This window comes from Vulpes vulpes, chromosome 14, assembly GCF_048418805.1.
Source record: "Vulpes vulpes isolate BD-2025 chromosome 14, VulVul3, whole genome shotgun sequence".
In the NCBI taxonomy this organism is placed as follows: domain Eukaryota; kingdom Metazoa; phylum Chordata; class Mammalia; order Carnivora; family Canidae; genus Vulpes; species Vulpes vulpes.
In genome coordinates this window covers 121,799,469-121,816,931 of record NC_132793.1, presented here as the reverse complement: position 1 = coordinate 121,816,931, position 17,463 = coordinate 121,799,469, and the positions used below count along the sequence as shown (strand labels likewise).

Here is a 17,463-nt window from a genome sequence, read left to right as displayed (position 1 = left end):
TCTTTAACACAAATGCTTTAATGTACACCTCTATATGTATTGCTGTGCACACATCTCTCATTATTTTCTCATGAAAAACTCTTGGAAGTGGGATTTCTCAGTTGGACAGTATTCAGATGTTTAAAATCAGAATTGAAGCAATAGCCAAATTCAAAGTCACTTTAAATTCTTTTTTTAAGATGCTTACAACACTTTCAAACTTAGAAAGCATCCAAAAATTGATAGTAAACAGTCTTTATTTCCATATCAAAGTCAATAATAATATTGCATATATACCATTTCAAGACTCTGACATTTCTTAAAACCTCACCAAATACTAACAGACAGCAATACCATATGGTTATAGACACTTGTCAAAGAGCAAGGCTGTTTCCCATTGTAATACAACAAATATGTTAACTGACTGTTGCATTTCTGGATTTAAAATACTGAACAGAAAACCAATCACACCAAACATATATAATATTTGTATACATACGCAATTGCATTACACACAACAGCAGAAGGATTCTGGACGGAAACATTTGTTTCTTTGTTGGCTATGCACAAAGTGATAATCTCCCTGGGTCTTAGTTCTGAGGTGAAATACACAAGAGCCAGGATTTCCAGATTTTTTTATTTAGTAGACCAATTAAACTAAAAAAAAAAAAACCCTACAAGCACATAATTCATAAATAACCTTAAAATGGAGGGAGACATATCTCTGAATAAGAAAGCATCATTTAAACCAAATGTATCTAACCTGATTTTTTAAAAAATCTGCTCTATTGCTCATATTTTTCTCATTTTGCCTTGGAGTATGACAAGTTGTACTAGTTCACAGACTCTTTTTTCTTAGTTAATTTATTTATTTTAGAGAGACAGAGAGAGCACAAATAGGAGGGGCAGGGAGAGGGAGAGAGAATCTCAAGCCGATTCTGCACTTAGCACAGAGCCCTATTCGGGACTGGATCTCAGGGCCCTGAGGGAACCACCTGAGCCAAAACCAAGAGTCAGACACTTAACCAACTGTACCACCCAGGCGCCCCTAGTTCACAGATTTTTGATCGAAGATAACTCCTCTAGATAACTCTTAAGTCTTTTCCAGTTCTAAAGTGCTGTGATTTTGTGGATTTAAATTTTAAATTATGCTCTATGTAAAAAAGTAATCTGTGAGGAATTTTAAAATTTGATCTCCCATATTTCTTTGAGGCTGCCAATGAGTGGATTCCAGAAAGGGGATGCGAACATTGGACGATCCAATAGGCACTTGGTAAGGGTCTCCAGTAGCCAGCCATTGGGATATGCAATGGACATATAGTGACACAAAACACAGCTTCTGCCTTCAGGAAGGTTCTTGCCTAGAGGGAAACAGGATACTAAAACAAAGAGGCAGTAGGGTACAATAAATGACATAATACAGGGGACATGGAGCGTTTAGGAGCAGCACCCTACCCAGACCGGGGTGCAGCTGGCTAGTGGGCTAGATCTTCTGGAGGAGGTGATGAGTAAACTGAGTCTCAAAGAATAGAATGAATGTTAGGCAGATGAGGATGTCTTTAGAGGCAAGTGAGCAATCTGGGCACAATTAATGTGCAACAATAATCACAGAGAATCCTCGGAATCCACATCCTAGAGGGTTCTAGTGAGGGCAGAGGCAGCCAGTTGGAGGATCACTGAAGACACTGTAGGGGAAGGCAAGTGGCCCGATTTAGGAAAATCTGCAGTGCTACATTAAAGAGTTTAGACTTTGTTTGTTTCAACATTTTAAAATCATTTATTTGAGAGAGAGCAAGCATGAGTGAGGAAGGGGCAGAGGGACAAGCCGACTCCCCACTGAGTGCAGAGCCAGGTGCTGGGCTCCATACAGGGCTCGATCTCAGGACCCTAGGATCATGACCTGAGCCAAGGCAGACACTTAACCAACTGAGCCACCCAGGCACCCCAACGAGGTTAGACTTGATCCCCAACACATGGGACATCACTGAAATATTTTAAACAGGGGAGGACACTGGGGCACATCTCCACTTTGCTTTTTCTCCCATCTCAAATTCTAAAATTAGAGCTATACAGTTGAAAAGAACCTTGGGGGGAGAATTCTTATGCTACCTTTTTTTTTTTTTTTTTTAAAGAATGAAGATGAGATAGTATAGGCTTGTTAAAACAAATTCAAACAGTATAGAAGTACACAAAATAAAAGAGGAAAATTTCAAGACTTCCCTCCCTCATCCCCTCAATCAAATCCTACTCCCCAGGGTTAAATCACTATTTTGAATTTCAGGTACATCCATGTATTTATTTTCTAAATATGTAAAAAAGTGTTTATAAATAACAGATATTTTTGTAAGTTCTTTAATAGAGAATGTATTGTGCTACATCTATTGGGCTGCAATATACCTTTATTGCTTACTATATTGTCAGTGCAGATCGAGCTCATTCTTTTGGACTGCATAGTATTCCACTGTGTGGTCTGGGTATGTCCCAAAGGTATTTAGCCATTGCCCTCACAGTGATCATTTAGGTAGTTCCCAATTTTCTAGTCATTGTTGCGGTGAACATCCTTGATTATTTCCACAGGTATGCGTGTTTTCCTAAAAGATAGTTTCTTAGGATGGAATTACTAGGTTGCAGGATCTAGGCACTTAACAATTTTGAAAGGTACTGCCTTGTTGCTCTCTCAAAAGCTGTTTTGTGCACATCCTGAGTATACAAGAGTGCTCATTTCCTCCCACAACAGCCAAGCTGTTGGTTTTCTGTTCAGTTCAAGCTGGGTATTATCAAGTTTTTGAATCATTACCAATCTGATCAATAAAAGATGTTATCTCATGGGGCACCTGGGTGTCTCAGTGGGTTACATATCAGACTCTTGATTCAGCCCATGTGTTGATCTCAGTGTCCTGAGCTCAAGTCCCGCATTGGGTTCCACACTGGGCATGGAGCCTTACTTAAAAAATAAAAAATAAAAAGATGTTATCTTTGCATTGGCTCAATGGATTTTTAGTGAGTTTGACCATCTTTCATATATTTATTGGCTAAATATATTTATTTTTGTCTACAAATTACCATTTTACAAACTCTGTAGGTCAAAGATTCTTAGTCTGGGGTCCCAGGGCTCCAGATACATGATATGGCATTTTCTGTGTGTATTGGCTGCACGCTATTCTCAGGAGAAGGCCCAACGAACATTAAGAATCACTGATCTTTTTTCTTTTTAAGATTTTATTAATTTATTCATGAGAGACACAGAGAGAGGCAGAGACATAGGCAGAGAGAGAAGCAGGCTCACAGTAGGGAGCCTGATGTGGGACTCGATCCCAGGCCCCCAGGATCATGCCCTGAGCCAAAGGCAGACGCTCAACCACTGAGCCACCCAGGCATCCCAAGAACTACTGATCTTAAACTGCAGGCTAAGAGGAGGATGTGGAAAGAAAGAAGCAGGGCTAGAAGGAAAGATAAGAAAGGAGTGAGGGCCGGGTTCTGTGATTGGGTACGTGCATGTACACACAACCACATGTGCTGCTTTTATTATCTTCCTGTGATCTGTACCAGGCCTTCCAGGTAGCATTCCCTTATTTGCATCCCCTGAAGACCCAGCAGCCATCCAGGGGCTACTAGATCATCATGGATTGGGCAGTTCACTTCTTACTAATATTCATATACATATCACAAAGAATTCTGACAATTCAAGATGCATCTTTGTTATATTTTGGTTCATAGGAACATACAAAAACCTCATACATACAGGGGCACCTGGGTGGCTCAGTTGGTTGAGCATTTGACTCTTGATTTCAGCTTAGATCATGATCTTGGGTGGTGAGATTGAGACCAGTGACGGGCTCTGCTTTGAGTGGGGAGTCTGCTAGAAATTCTCTCTCCCTTTCTGCCTCTCCCAGTACTCTCTCTCTCTTTTAAATAAAAATAAAATCTTTTAAAAAAACTTTATACATACAAGCTGTCACCGATTTATCCGAAACTAAAGAAAAGCATTCACCTCAATTTTATGTCCTGTCCTCATGATTTCTCTAACCTACCCAGAGCTTTGAGCTCTGCACACCCTCCTATCTGACACCCCCATAGCTGCTCTGTGAGACTCCTTAATCCCATATCTGCACTGAAGCCTGAGCTATCTTTTCATTTCAACATCCCCCAGTTGATGCCCCTCTCAGGGTTCCCCTTTGCTCTTGGGCTAAAGGTCAAACCCCTTAACACCTGTGCTCACCTGGAGCTACCTGGCCAGACCCCGCCCACCTCTTCTGTTCAGCTAAGCTTCTCCTCCCCACTGGCTCAGCCAGTGACACTCAGGTATTCTCTCTCCCACTCAGCAACCTTTGCAACTGTTTCTTCTACTTGAATGCTCCTTCTCCCACCCCTCTTTCACTGAGTTCACTTCTACAGCTTAAAAATCACTTCCCTGACCTCCCAGCCCAAGTCATGTGCTATGATTTCAGGCTTTCAAAGCATCTTGCACTTTTTTTTCCTTAGAAGTTATCCCAGATTTGCAATCACATAGCTCATTTCATGTCTCTTCCACGCTGGCAGGTCAGCACTACGAAGATAGAAAAGAGGATCTGTTTTGTTCTCTGAAATCCAAGTGCTCAAAACAGGGCTGGAGGGGAGCAGGTGATCGATACACGCTGTTGGAGGGAGGAAAGAAAAGGATGCGATTAGAAATGGTGCCTTGTAGGCTTTTATTTTCCTCTACATTTTCTTTCAGGTATGAGCACTTACAAATTATGTCTGGATACAGAAATTTGCTCTTTCAAGTCATTCCCATTATTTACCAGGAACTTACTGTGAATGGACTAAGCACTTTTCCAGGAGTTGGGGGGTTGAGGGGGGAGGGGACACCACAGTGAACAAAATAAATGAATCCTGCCTTTAGCTTACATTATAGGAGGACCAAGCAGGTAGTAACACATACCAGATAAGTACATGATACAGCATATTTAGAAACTATAAGGTGCTGTGAGAAAATTCAAGCAGGGTAAGATGGATAGGACAGTTAGGTTGGGGAGACCAAAATAGAGAGGGTGTGAGTACTCTCAAGAAGTTTAAAATAAATTTGGGAAACACCAAGGAAGCAGATGGGGCTGCACATCAGCTCCCGAACTGCATCCGCCTTGTGAGAGAGCCACGTGGTGCAGCCTGGAGGCTGGTTTGCAGTAGCTCCTCTGGTGCCCTGATGCTTCGACGTCTTCCTCAAGAACTTCATACACTTCAGTGTTAGTCTTTTCCATAGAACCCTCCCTATTTCTTTTGCAAACTTGGTGGATAATTCTTCCAGGTTCCTATGATCTTTCATCTCTGTACTTTATCACTCATCTCCCTGTCCTGAAACAATCTATCTTCAGGTGCCTCTGGCCACCAGAACACAGGAATTCCTCAAGGGCAGGGACCAGGTCCCAGCATCCAGGATTTGATCATTTCCAGCATGTGGTAATATAGGAAATGCTCAAAGTATTTGATGAAGGAGTGGATAAAAGAATAGATAATGAATGAATGAATGAATGAATGAATGAATGAAGAGAAACAGAATAAGTGTACCTATGGGAATTAGAACCTCTTCAGTTCTCCAAAACTTCATACTTATGTATGCTTATCTTCACACTTCTGGATCCCAGGAATGTTGTAATGGCCAGACAAGACATTCTTTAGAAGGAATTAAAATACTTGCATAGGGTTTCATTAGTGGGTCACAAAATTGATTTAATAGATCCTGGAAAGCATCTTTACCATTAACTAGAATAGATGATATTAAAAAAAAAAGAATGCATCAAGGTTAAGTAGTTTTGTCACATGTGGCTGTTTCCCCAGGACAGGCCCAGTTTATTCTTGATGGATCAGCAGTTATTATTTTCAAAAGCAATAGTTTTCCTAATTTTTACAATAAATTAGGTGATCACTTTCACTATACATATGTATGTATAATGGTCCTACTGGTTTGTGATTCCTGTGGACGCTGATCAAAAAAGATCCAAAAAGCCTTTTCTGGAGAGGTTCGAACCTCTGAGACTCTAAAGACGCATCACAAACAAGAGAAGGTGAGGGAGAAGCAGAAGGAAGAAAAGAATACTGAAGTTCACCTTGATACCTTCCTCATCCTCACAGGATCATGCGTCGTCAGAGGCAGAACCATTTCATTTTGCAAAACTGAGAACTAAAGCTCCCAGGGCTCAAATACCCTGCCAAAGTTCATATGCCATCAAGTCTTAATGCCAGCGTTGAATTCTAGGTCAACACATGCGGGGGGGGGGGGGGGGGGGGGTTGGGGGGGTAAAAAAATAAAAGGAATTTTGTTCTACACATAGGAAAGAGAAAGTTGGGGATGTTTTTGTTTTTGTTTTTTTCCCACTTCTTGCAGACCACAACATGTGTAACCACATAAAAATTTAGGAAGGAATGATAGAGTACATCTTCCATGCTAGTATTGTAAGTTTTATAATTTAATACACATACTTTTAGAAGTATTTTGCATTTGGAACTACTTAATATTTTGACTCAGATGAAAGTTCTTAATCATGGACTGAAAAAGTGAATAAATGTTTAGGAGTAATGAAATAAGCCTTATAGGCAAAAGCACAGAAAATAAGCAGTTCTTTGTAGAGTGGTGCATTAGCAAAGAATGCAGGACCTGGAGACAGATAATAAAGGTCCAGATCTTCATAGCTATGGGACTGTGGATAGGTTGTTTCTCTCTGCTTCAGTTTACTCATTTATAAAATGCTACAATAGTACCTACCTCATAGAATTCTCGTACAGATTAAACAAGAGAATCCACATATAGCTCTGAACATGCTTCCTGGAATGTGGTAAATGATCAGAAATATCAGCTGCTATAAGGATAAAAATCAAGACTATTGAAGCTAATAATGCTCCCTTTTTACTTTTTACTTCCCATTGGCATACACCCCCACCTTCAAAGGCCTTCTTCTAGATTTCCTGACATTTCTGAAATAACCTGCCACCATGATATACTGTTTCTTTTAGAGATTGCTAGACTTGATTTGCTAGTATTTGGCTAAGGATTTCTGTGTCTATGTTCATGGGTCATACTGGTCTCACATTATTTCTCTTTTTTTCTCTCTTGTAACATGGCCTCATGAAATGAATTAGAAAGTATTCTATCCTCCCATTTCCTGAAAGAGTTTCTGAAACATTGATATGTTTCTTAAATATTTGATAGAATTCACAAGTGAAATCTTCTGGACCTAAAGTTCTCTTTGTGAGAAATTTTTAAATTTACATATTTAATTTATTTACGAGATATAGGGCTTATTCAGGGTTTCTACTTCTTTAGTCATATTTAGCAAATTTGTATCTTCTAAGTAATTAGCCCTATTTATCTAAGTTGTTGCATTTATTGACAACAAAATATTCATAATATAGGATAATAATAATATTCATTTATTATCCTTGTAATGGTAGTATCAGTTAGTAGTGTGTCACTGATATTATTTGTGTCTTCTCTCTTTTTTCTCTTAATGCATCTAGCTAGGGGTTTATAAATTTTGTTGAAATTCCCCAACTACCTTTTGGTTTCAATTATTTTCTCTATTATTTTTGTTTTGTGTCACTGATTTCTACTTTTCTTTGTTATTTTCTCCCTTCTATTATTTTTAGATTTAATTCATTCTTTTCTTGCTTTTTAAGGTAGAATATGAAGTCATTGATTTTAGATCTTTCTGGCTTTCTAATATTAACATTTAATGCTATACATTGCCTTTAAGACATTGTTTTAACTGCACCTCATAAATTTTGATTTGTGTTTTCATTTTCATTCAGTTCAAAATATTTTTTAAATTCCCTTATGATTTCTTCCTTGGCTCATGTGTGTTTAGAAATGTGTTATATAATTCCTAAATATTTGGAGGTTTCCCAAATAGCTGTTATTGATTTCTAATTTAACTTCACTATGGTCAGACGACAAACCCTATGATTTCAATACTTTTACATTTGTTAGAACTTGTTTATGACCAGCATATGGCCTTTCTTGATTAATGTTCTAGGTGAACTTTAAAAAATTTATATTTTGCTATTGTTGGTTATTCTATGAATACCCATTAGGTACAGTTGATTGATGGTATCATTCAAGTCTTCAACATTCCTTGCTGATTTTGTCTTTTCTTTATTGATTGTAAGTGAAAAGTGTTGAATACTCCAACTGTAACTGCAGATTTTAAAATTTCCTTTCAGTTCTGTCAGGTTGGGTTTGTTCTTTTAATTTCACATATACTTTTATCTAACCCTCACAAAATACTCATGATATATGTGTGATTATTTTTATTTTACAAGGGAGGAAACTTTCACTCATAGATTAAATGATTTCCCCAATTCCATACAACTAATTCACTTCAGAGAATTTAAGTGAGTCCCAGAATCCTGACTCATTCTGTCAAGTTTTGCTTCATGTATTTTGAAGCTCTATTACATTTAGGATTGTCATGTCTCCCCAATAAATTGAATTCTTTATCATTATTCCTAGTATATTCCTTTTTATGGTGTATGCTTTATCTGATATTAATATAGCCACTCCAGTTTTCTTATAATTTATGTTTGCATAAATTATATTTTTTCCCTCCTTTTAGTTTTATTTTATCCTGCCTATATATTTAAAGTGGTTTGCTCCTACACATTATATAAGAGAATTTTACTTTTTTATCTTGTCTGGCAATCTCTGACTCCAACTGGAGTCTTTAGATCATTTACATTTAATATAATTATCAATATAGTTGAGTTTAAGTCTACCATTTATTATTAGTTTTCATTTTGTCTCATCTTTTTTTGTTATTTTTTCTTCTTTTCCTGCTTCTTTTGAGTTAATTGGTACTGCTTAGTTTTCCATTTTATCTATTGATGAGATATATTTTAATTTATTTTTTTATTTTAGTGATTCCTCTACACTTCACAATACCTATCTTAACTCATAATTTGCACTCAAATAGTATTATACCACTTCACCTATAACATAAAATCCTTAACCCTATAGATTTCCACTGCTCCATTTTGTCCTTCAAGCTATTGTCATATATATTGCTTCTATGCATTCGATAAATCTTAAAAATACATTGTTATTCTTTTTGCTTTATATAGTCGATTAACTTTTAAAGAAAATTTAAAATGGTGAGACAAATCTTTTCTATTTGTCCACATACTTATCATTCCTGATATTCCAAGTTGCTACTTGCTGTCATTTTTGCTTTTGCCTGAATAATTTTGTTTAACATTTCTTTTAGTATATATATATGCTGGCAACAAAGTTCCTCAAGTTTTGTTTGTCTGATAATGTTTTTATTTAACCTTTGGTTTTTTTCTTTTTTATTGTTGTTCTACTTTGTTTTTAAGATTTATTTATTTTAGAGAGAGAGAGCATGTGCACATGTGAGCAGGGGAAGGGCACAGAGAGAGGGAGAGCTTGCTGAGTGCAGAGTGGGACTGGGGCTCGATCTCATGATTCTGAGGATCATGACCTGAGCTGAAACCAAGAGTCAGACACTCAACGGATAGGCCATAGGTGCTCCTAAGCCTCTTTTCAACCATTTTTTTTTTCAGTCTTTTTTCTCTGTGTGGTTCATCTTGGATTAATTTAATTGCTATGCTCACAGGTTCACTAATATTTTCTTCTGCAGTACCTAATACAATATTAATCTTATCCACTTAAATCTTTAGTTCAGATATTGCAGGGGTTTTTTTTATCTCTAGAAGTCTGAGTTGGTTCTTTTTTATATCCTTTATTTTTCTTCTGATTATTGTTTTGTTTTCCTTTAAATGATTATACATAATAAAATCTGTCTTAACATTGTGTCTGCTAATTCCATTATTTTGTCATTTCTAGGTCTGTTTCTCTTAACTTATTCTTCTTCTTGTATTTTTTTCTTGCCTTTAAGCATGTTCAGTTACTTATTTATTTATTTATTTATTTTTACTTGCTGGTGACATTGCTATTGTTCCACTATTAAGTGTCTGTATTTTGTTGTCCTCCTTTCAAGAGCATTGGGCTTTGTTTTGGCAGGCAGTGAAGTTCATTGTCCCATCAGGTTGATTCCTTCAAGATCTGTTTTTAAGCTTTACTAGAGACCGGTGAGACCTGTGCTATCCAATATGGTAGTTAGTCACTGGCTATACGTGGCTATTAAAATGTGACTAATCTGAATTAAGATGTGCTATAAGTATAAAAACACAACAGATTTTTGAAGACTTAGTGTGAGAAAAAGAACACAAACTTCCTCATTAACAATTTAATATTGAATATTGTCAAATTGATAATACTTTGGATATGTAGGGTTAAATAAAGTATGTTACTAATTTTGCCTACTCCTTTTTCCTTTTTACTGTGGTTACCAGACATTTAAAACTACATATGTGGCTTGCATTATATTTCTATTGGACAGTGCTGGTCTAGAGCAGAGGTCAACAAACTACAGCTCACAGGCTGACCACTTGGTTTTTGTTAATAAAGTTTTATTTAAACACAGCCATACCCATTCACTTATGTATTTTCTATGGCTGCTTTCACACTACAATGGCAGAACTGATTAGTCGTGGTGAAGACCATATGACCCACAAGCCAAAAATAATTATGATTTGTAAATTTAAGAAAAATTTCCAACCATTGGCCCAGAGGATCTCACTCAAAGGATAGTTCAGATGTATTACTAACATATGATACTTTAGAGACTCCACTGAATGTTCCAAGAATGAACAAGGACTCTCCCCTTTGGCTAACCAAATGTTCTCCCAGTTCATGTGTGCCCTGAGATTTATTCAGCTTACAACTTTGTGGAGTGTCTTTTCTGGTCAAACTTGTGGAGTGTCATTCTATATATTTGTGTCCTGGTATTCAGGACAAGACTCAAGGGATTCCTATACATATTTCTAGAGCAATTTTTCCATATAGCCCCCTCCTTCCCAGAATTTTCCCACTACTTTTAGCCATCTCAGCCTCCTCAAACTCTAGCCTCCATCTTACCAACTCAATAAGGCTGCCAGAATCTGTTTGGGTCCCTCTTTCCTGAGTCCACAGTCTAGAAATTACTTCCAGGCAGAAAGCCAGGGGAATTACCGAACTCACTTGTTTGTTTCTCTTCTTTCAGTAATCATAGTCCTAGGCAGACTATTGTCCAATGTCTGAAAACCATTGTTTCATATTTTATCCAGCTTTCTAATTATTTATGGTGGGCATTTAAGTCTGGTCCTTGTTACTCCATCGTGCCTTGAAACAGAAATCCCCTCTATTTATCTTTTGATAGGTGGAACTTTCTAGATAGTGCACTCTGAGTCTTCAGACTTCCCAAAGAAGGTTTGTTGGATTTGACTGACTTGTGTGGAGATAGAAAGGTAAGTGTATGTTTGCCTAAATAGTTGATGATACACTATATTATTGCTGAGTTGGATTTTTTTATGTCCTGGTTTTGACAGAAAGGACAGAAATGACTTTATAGAAGAAGCTGAAAGCAGGCTAATCCTGGGCTGTGCATTTCTGAATTCGTTTGTGATTTATATCAGAGGTACATCAAACATATTAGCAGGCCTATAAAGTATGTGCCTTGCCTCTTAAAAGCATATGAAAAGTTTAAGAAGTGATTACTATTAGTTCCAGATGCTATATTAAGATCTATTCATCTCTAGGAGGTTATAGTTAAAGGGAAGAAATTATCCCAAATATAGACAGATTATAGATAAAGGTAGGGAGGGAGAGAAGAAGGGAAAGGAAGAGATTCCAAAAAATGTTTGTTTTTTATATTAGCGGTATTTCTGTGTTAAGGGATGGAAACACCAAGTAGTTGACAAAATAAACAAACAAATGAAACCTAATTAATTTTCTTACACTTGAATATAAAAATTTCAGAAAAATGTGATGAAAGAATGCATTTGTTGAAAACAGGATGAGAAATGATAGCTTAGCCCACGGGAAGGGAAGTGATTGGTCTGGGAAAGGCATAACACTGAATATGTGAATCAAAAATAGCTTCAAGAATGAGAAAGTTAGGGGTGCCTGGGTGGTTCACTCTGTTAAGCATCCAACTCTTGATTTTGGTTCAGGTCATGATCTGGGGTCATGAGATTGAGCCCTGCTTCTGGCTATGGGCTCAATGGGGAGTCCACTTGAGATTCTCTCTCCTTCTCCCTTTGCCCCACCCCCCTTCAAATAAATAAATAAAGCTTAGAAAAAGAATCAGAAGGTTAAAGCAGTCAAAGGAGAAAAAAGAAGAGAGTGAAGATGAAAAAGAAAAGGATTCAGGGCACAATAGTGCCAGGCTCATAGCTGATGCTCCATGATGAATGGATGGATGGATAGATATAATAGAAAAGAATAAATGTGATGGTCGAGGGCAAGAATTTGATCTTGCTGTGGACAAAGAAGGAATCTAACGATGATAGAGGGAATTCTAGTGATGGGTTTTGTAGGATGGAAATTTATAACTACTTTACATGCAAATAAGTTTTCTTCTAGCTAACTCGTGCTCAAAACCTCAGATCAAAGGTCACTCATTTCCTTAAAGAAGTCTTCTCTGATCACTAAATTAACACATCTGGTTTTTTTCCCTCTCATGGCACCCTATGTTTTCCCTCTATAATACCAATCAAGTTTATAAACAAGTGTCTTATGGTATTTGTGTGACATCTGTGTTTCCACGACTCTGTACGCCCCATGAGGGAAAAAACTATGTTATGCCTTTGTTGCTAACCATTGTGTCCTCAGGACCCATCATAAAGCCTAGTTACACAGTAAGCTCTCAAAAGTTACTGATTTATTTATTTATTAAATGCACAAATAAGTGCATGAATCCATGAGTCAATGAGGTTGGACCATGGGGACATGCAGAACTGTGAGGTCTATGTGGCCTCGGGAAGACTGAAGCCTTTTCATCCAACTAGTGGGTGTAGTGCAATATAAAATGCCCCGGAATTAGAGTCAGAAAGTCTGAATTTAACATCTGCCTCTGCTATTTACTCGCCGTGTTAACTAGGGCAAGATAATTTATCCAAACTTCTGTTTTCTGATCTCTTAAATGAGCATAATATACCTCACATGGTTCTTACAAAGACTGAATGAAGAACATTTCAGAACTTTGCAAAGGTTTTCTCTCCAGACACCCCCCCAATCCCAGGCCTCTGAAGGAGAAGGGCAGGTTCGCATCTCTGTTGAACAAAGGCACAACTTAAAACAAAAGCAACTTGTTTGAAATAAGTTTCATCTGGAAAGTTCATGCAAATGTTGCATTTTACACTATAATATATACCTGTATTGTTTCGATATTTAAATTATGTTTTAAATTATCTACTGGTTACCTTAAGTAAGAAAAAAAAGTTAAATACTTTTTTCCCATGAAATAATTGAAAAAAATTGATGCTCATAAATGCACCATATTATCCTTTGGTTTTCCATATTTATGAAACGCATGGATTACTGTGAAATTGCCTGCCACACGACATAAAAGTTTGCTGAATCTGAATCTGAAAACTCCATAAAAGTTTGCTGAATCTGAATCTGTCCACCAGAGGAACATCATGATTGAGACAGGCAAAACAGGTAATATGAGAATTCTTTCCATAGGAGCAGTGCTGAGGCAAGCTTCTGGTCTGAAGATGAATCAAAAAGTTCCAGAAGTGACCTGGAACCTTATTTAAACCTAGCAAATCCAAAGGAAGTGATCATTGCTATAAAAAATGTAGGATTTACTTAATAGATAGTTGTATATTTACTATAAATAGTTATGGTTATATATAATAATGTGTTATTATGTATAATAGTGTTAATTCATAAAATAATATATTGGATTGTTTACAGAGAAAAAAAGATACTTAATTATCAAATATTACTTTTATCTTGGGCTTTTTTCTTAGAATCTAATGTAAAAAGAAAAAAAAGACCTTCCCTCTTTACATTCAGAAATTGCTTCTGAATCTGAATTAGCCACAAATACACACCCTACACATTCAGCCATGGCTTAATTTTCATTTCCAAAGCTTTGACTAATGAAAACATTAAGCACAGTGCCACTAAAGCAAACCCCCTCATTTTCCTCATTGTAAAGTCTGGATAACAATACTTACCTCGTGGGCTGGTTACAGCATTCAGTGCAGTGAGGCCCGTGACCTGGCACAGTGCCTGGCACACAGCAACCAGGACCACCCCAGTTCTAGACTTTATTCATTGCTCTGTCATCAATGTCCACTTGTTATGGGCTGAATTGTGTCCTTCCCAAGATGCATCTGTTCAAATCCTAACCCCCTAGTACCTCAGAATGGGACTATAGGTTCAGATAGGGTCTTCACAAAGTAATGAAGTTAGAATGAGGATGGGCCCCAATCCAGCATGACCGATATCATTATAAGAGGAAATCTGGAATGCCTACAAGTGTAGAGAGAAGATAACGTGAAGGCACAAGGAGAGACGGACATCCACCAACCAAGGAGACAGGTCCGGGAACAGATCCTTCCCTCAGGGTCCTAACAAGGAACCAGTTTGGCGGAGCCTTGATCTCAGATTTCTAGTCTTCACATCTGTGAGAAAATAAACTTCTGTTGTTTAAGATAGTCTGTGGCAGTCCTAGCAAACTAATATACCACTAGAATATAAGCTCTGTGAAGGCAGAGACTTTTCTTTTTGTTCTATTTTGTACCCTGAGTGCCCCCCTAATAAACAATTGTTGAAATAGTACATAACTATTCAATTCTTGTACCTGGCACAAGATATTCAGCAAATATTTTAAGACAGAATAATTTATTTTATTTTCCAAATACCAAATCAGGATATTATCTGAGTAAAACAAGTTATGTAAATGTATTTATGTAAGCGTGTAAAACTTTAAATATTAAATTGCACTTGGCAAATACCTGAATTGAAAAGGGCAAAATGGGGGATCTCCAGGTGGCTCAGCCGTTGGGGATCCCTGGTGGCTCAGCGGTTTAGCGCCACTTTCAGCCCAGGGCGTGATCCTGGAGACCCGGGATCGAGTCCCACGTCAGGCTCCCTGCATGGAGCCTGCTTCTCCCTCTGCCAGTGTCTGTGCCTCTCTCTCTCTGTGTCTCTCATGAATAAATAAATAAAAATCTCTAAAAAAAAAAAAAAAGAAGAAAAAGAAAAGGGCAAAATGTCATGATTTTCACACTGGTCTTGGAAAATCCAACTTTGGTAAAGTGTTAATTGTTTGACATCTCTCTTCCTTGGCCTAAATTTAAGCACTGTCCCATGTGCCTCTCACTGATCTTTCCAACCTGTTCTCTGAGTCCACAGGACCCCCTGTGCATGAACCAGAGTGGCCTGTGCATCACTTCTGGGTGCATCATCCTTCTAGGCTCAGCTGCCCTCACAGGAAGCCTTTCCTGACCCTTTGAAGCCAAAGTGATACCACGCTCATTTTGGACTACCTTTCAAAAAATATATCCTTTACTTCCCATACCGTTAGTTATCTTTGTATGAAGATATGTGTCTGGTTTCCATTTCGGGCTAAGGTCTCTGAGGACAGGAACCTTGAAAAGTACTTAATCCTACCCCTATCTAAGTAGGGGTCCGGCACATATTGTAAATAGATTTTTAATTAAATCACTGGAAAACAGCAAATGAGCATTCGTGCCCAGCCACAGCCCTGACGGTATGAAGAGCCAGGGAAGGCACTGACAAATCTAAATCTCTTTTGACAACTTGGGTACAAATCCTCCCACAAGTGGGAAATAGAGAATAGTAATGATGTCATTAGTATGGTGCATGGCCCCCAAAGAGTATAGCATCACCATTGCCCATCAGGGTAATAAATATCCACCATGCCCTATTTTTGAATAATGCCTATTTAATTAATGCTAGGAGTTTCTTTTCCAAGAATTCTTACTCTTCTTTCCTCTGGGAGTTTTTCTGATCGAATAGCCACTTACCTCAGATAACCAAATCAGCAGCAGGATGCAGAAATTCTTTTGATCCCTGCCTCTGTGGGCTCGGCAAACAGCTAGAGTATGTCCAACCACACGGAAAAGAAATACTGTACAAAATTAATTACTTTTTGTGTTGTTGTTGTCATTGTTTACAGTCAGTGATTTTTTTGGATTCCCTTGATACGAAACATGAGCCAGTCAGTGTAAGGAAGCCTTTTTTCTTGCTCTAAGGCAAAGCCTTTAGGAAAAATGAGTGTGATATTCCTCACATTGCTTTCTGGCCATGTGATCCCATCTTCAAATGACCTTTAAAAATCTTACTATGTTTCTTTTCATTGAATTGGATCCAAGCAATAATGATAAATAAAGATAACTGGAGAAGGAGGGACCTAACATTGCACATAATCACGGATATCATCATCTTTGACTATTTTTGTGGACATTTCTTATTTAACCCTCCAGTCTAATTTTCTTTCCATTTTTATGTGATATAAAGAGGATATATCTGAATGGAGCTTTTAATTACAATATTTTAAATATAATATTTAATTATAATCTTTTCCCTGAAAAATTAGGCTCTAATAACAAACACTATCTTGAGCAAAGCTTGCATTTTCAGGAATACAATTCAGAGATACTAAAGCAAAATAATATGAATGAGGTATAAAATATAAAAATGCAAATCAATACTCTATAAATCAGAGTATTGGCATTCTTATGTAGATAAATAAGTTCCAATGAGAAAAACATTATTTATATGGTCAAGGCAATTCATTGTTGGAATAATATACAACTGTCTGTTAAATATAAAGAGTTGTAACAGGAGCTGTAAAAAGATAAAGCCCCTACCCTAATTAGCTTACAAACAACTTATTGGAGTTCAAGCTATCTAGAAACATAAATTTCACAGGGAAGCTGAAGGGGGAGAATTCTTGAGGATAAAAACAATTTTTAAAACTTTTTTTGGAATGTTTCTTTTTTGGATTCAAAAGGAAAATCTGAATTATACTCATTTAAAAAAACAGTAATACAAGAAATATTTTCTTTAAAATAAGGTAAACAAACTGTGCTTTCCTTCTCTAGTTTTTAGAGACTATGCAACAGGAAGGCTGTTATCTAGACTTAAAACAACATAATCAACAGTGTTATTAGGAGGGCATCAGACATAGCAATCACTGTGTCTGAATTAGATAATGCATCTTCGTCAGGTCATCTGTACCAAATGGTCTAGATTAAATTACCTGGGCTTTTTCTTTTTTCTTTTCTTTTCTTTTCTTTTCTTTTCTTTTCTTTTCTTTCTTTTCTTCTTTCTTTCTTTCTTTCTTTCTGGCTCTAAGAGTTGCTTGAAGTACAGAAGAGAGTAAAGGAAAATACATTCAGAAATGTGCCAAACATTCTCATCCAAATGGCGCTACTCATTTGCTAGCACTACCATCTAATCAAAACCAAGTCCCGAAGACTGAATTTTGGGCAAAGTACTTTCAAAGGCACCAGAACAGGAACATCTTGAGATATCTGAAGGGGAAGAGGACGCAGGGGAAGCAAAATAAGTAAGATTCTACCTAAATCATCTCTCCTGGGACATGGTAATAAATCCTGATGGAGACCTTTCCT

At 37.3% G+C, this 17,463-nt stretch overlaps 1 long non-coding RNA gene across 2 annotated transcripts; it reads right to left on the bottom strand.

Annotated features, from left to right (window-relative positions):
• Nucleotides 1-218: 218 nt before the first annotated feature.
• Nucleotides 219-17,084, bottom strand: LOC112919240 (uncharacterized). 2 transcript variants are annotated; one of them, XR_011997204.1, is made up of 4 exons: nucleotides 15,853-17,084; nucleotides 14,818-15,036; nucleotides 14,035-14,484; nucleotides 219-4,613 (listed from the first exon to the last, which is right to left on the bottom strand). It is a non-coding gene; the product is annotated as an uncharacterized lncRNA (long non-coding RNA). The 2 variants fall into 2 exon arrangements; XR_003234849.2 differs by having other exon boundaries at nucleotides 14,818-17,084.
• Nucleotides 17,085-17,463: the final 379 nt, after the last annotated feature.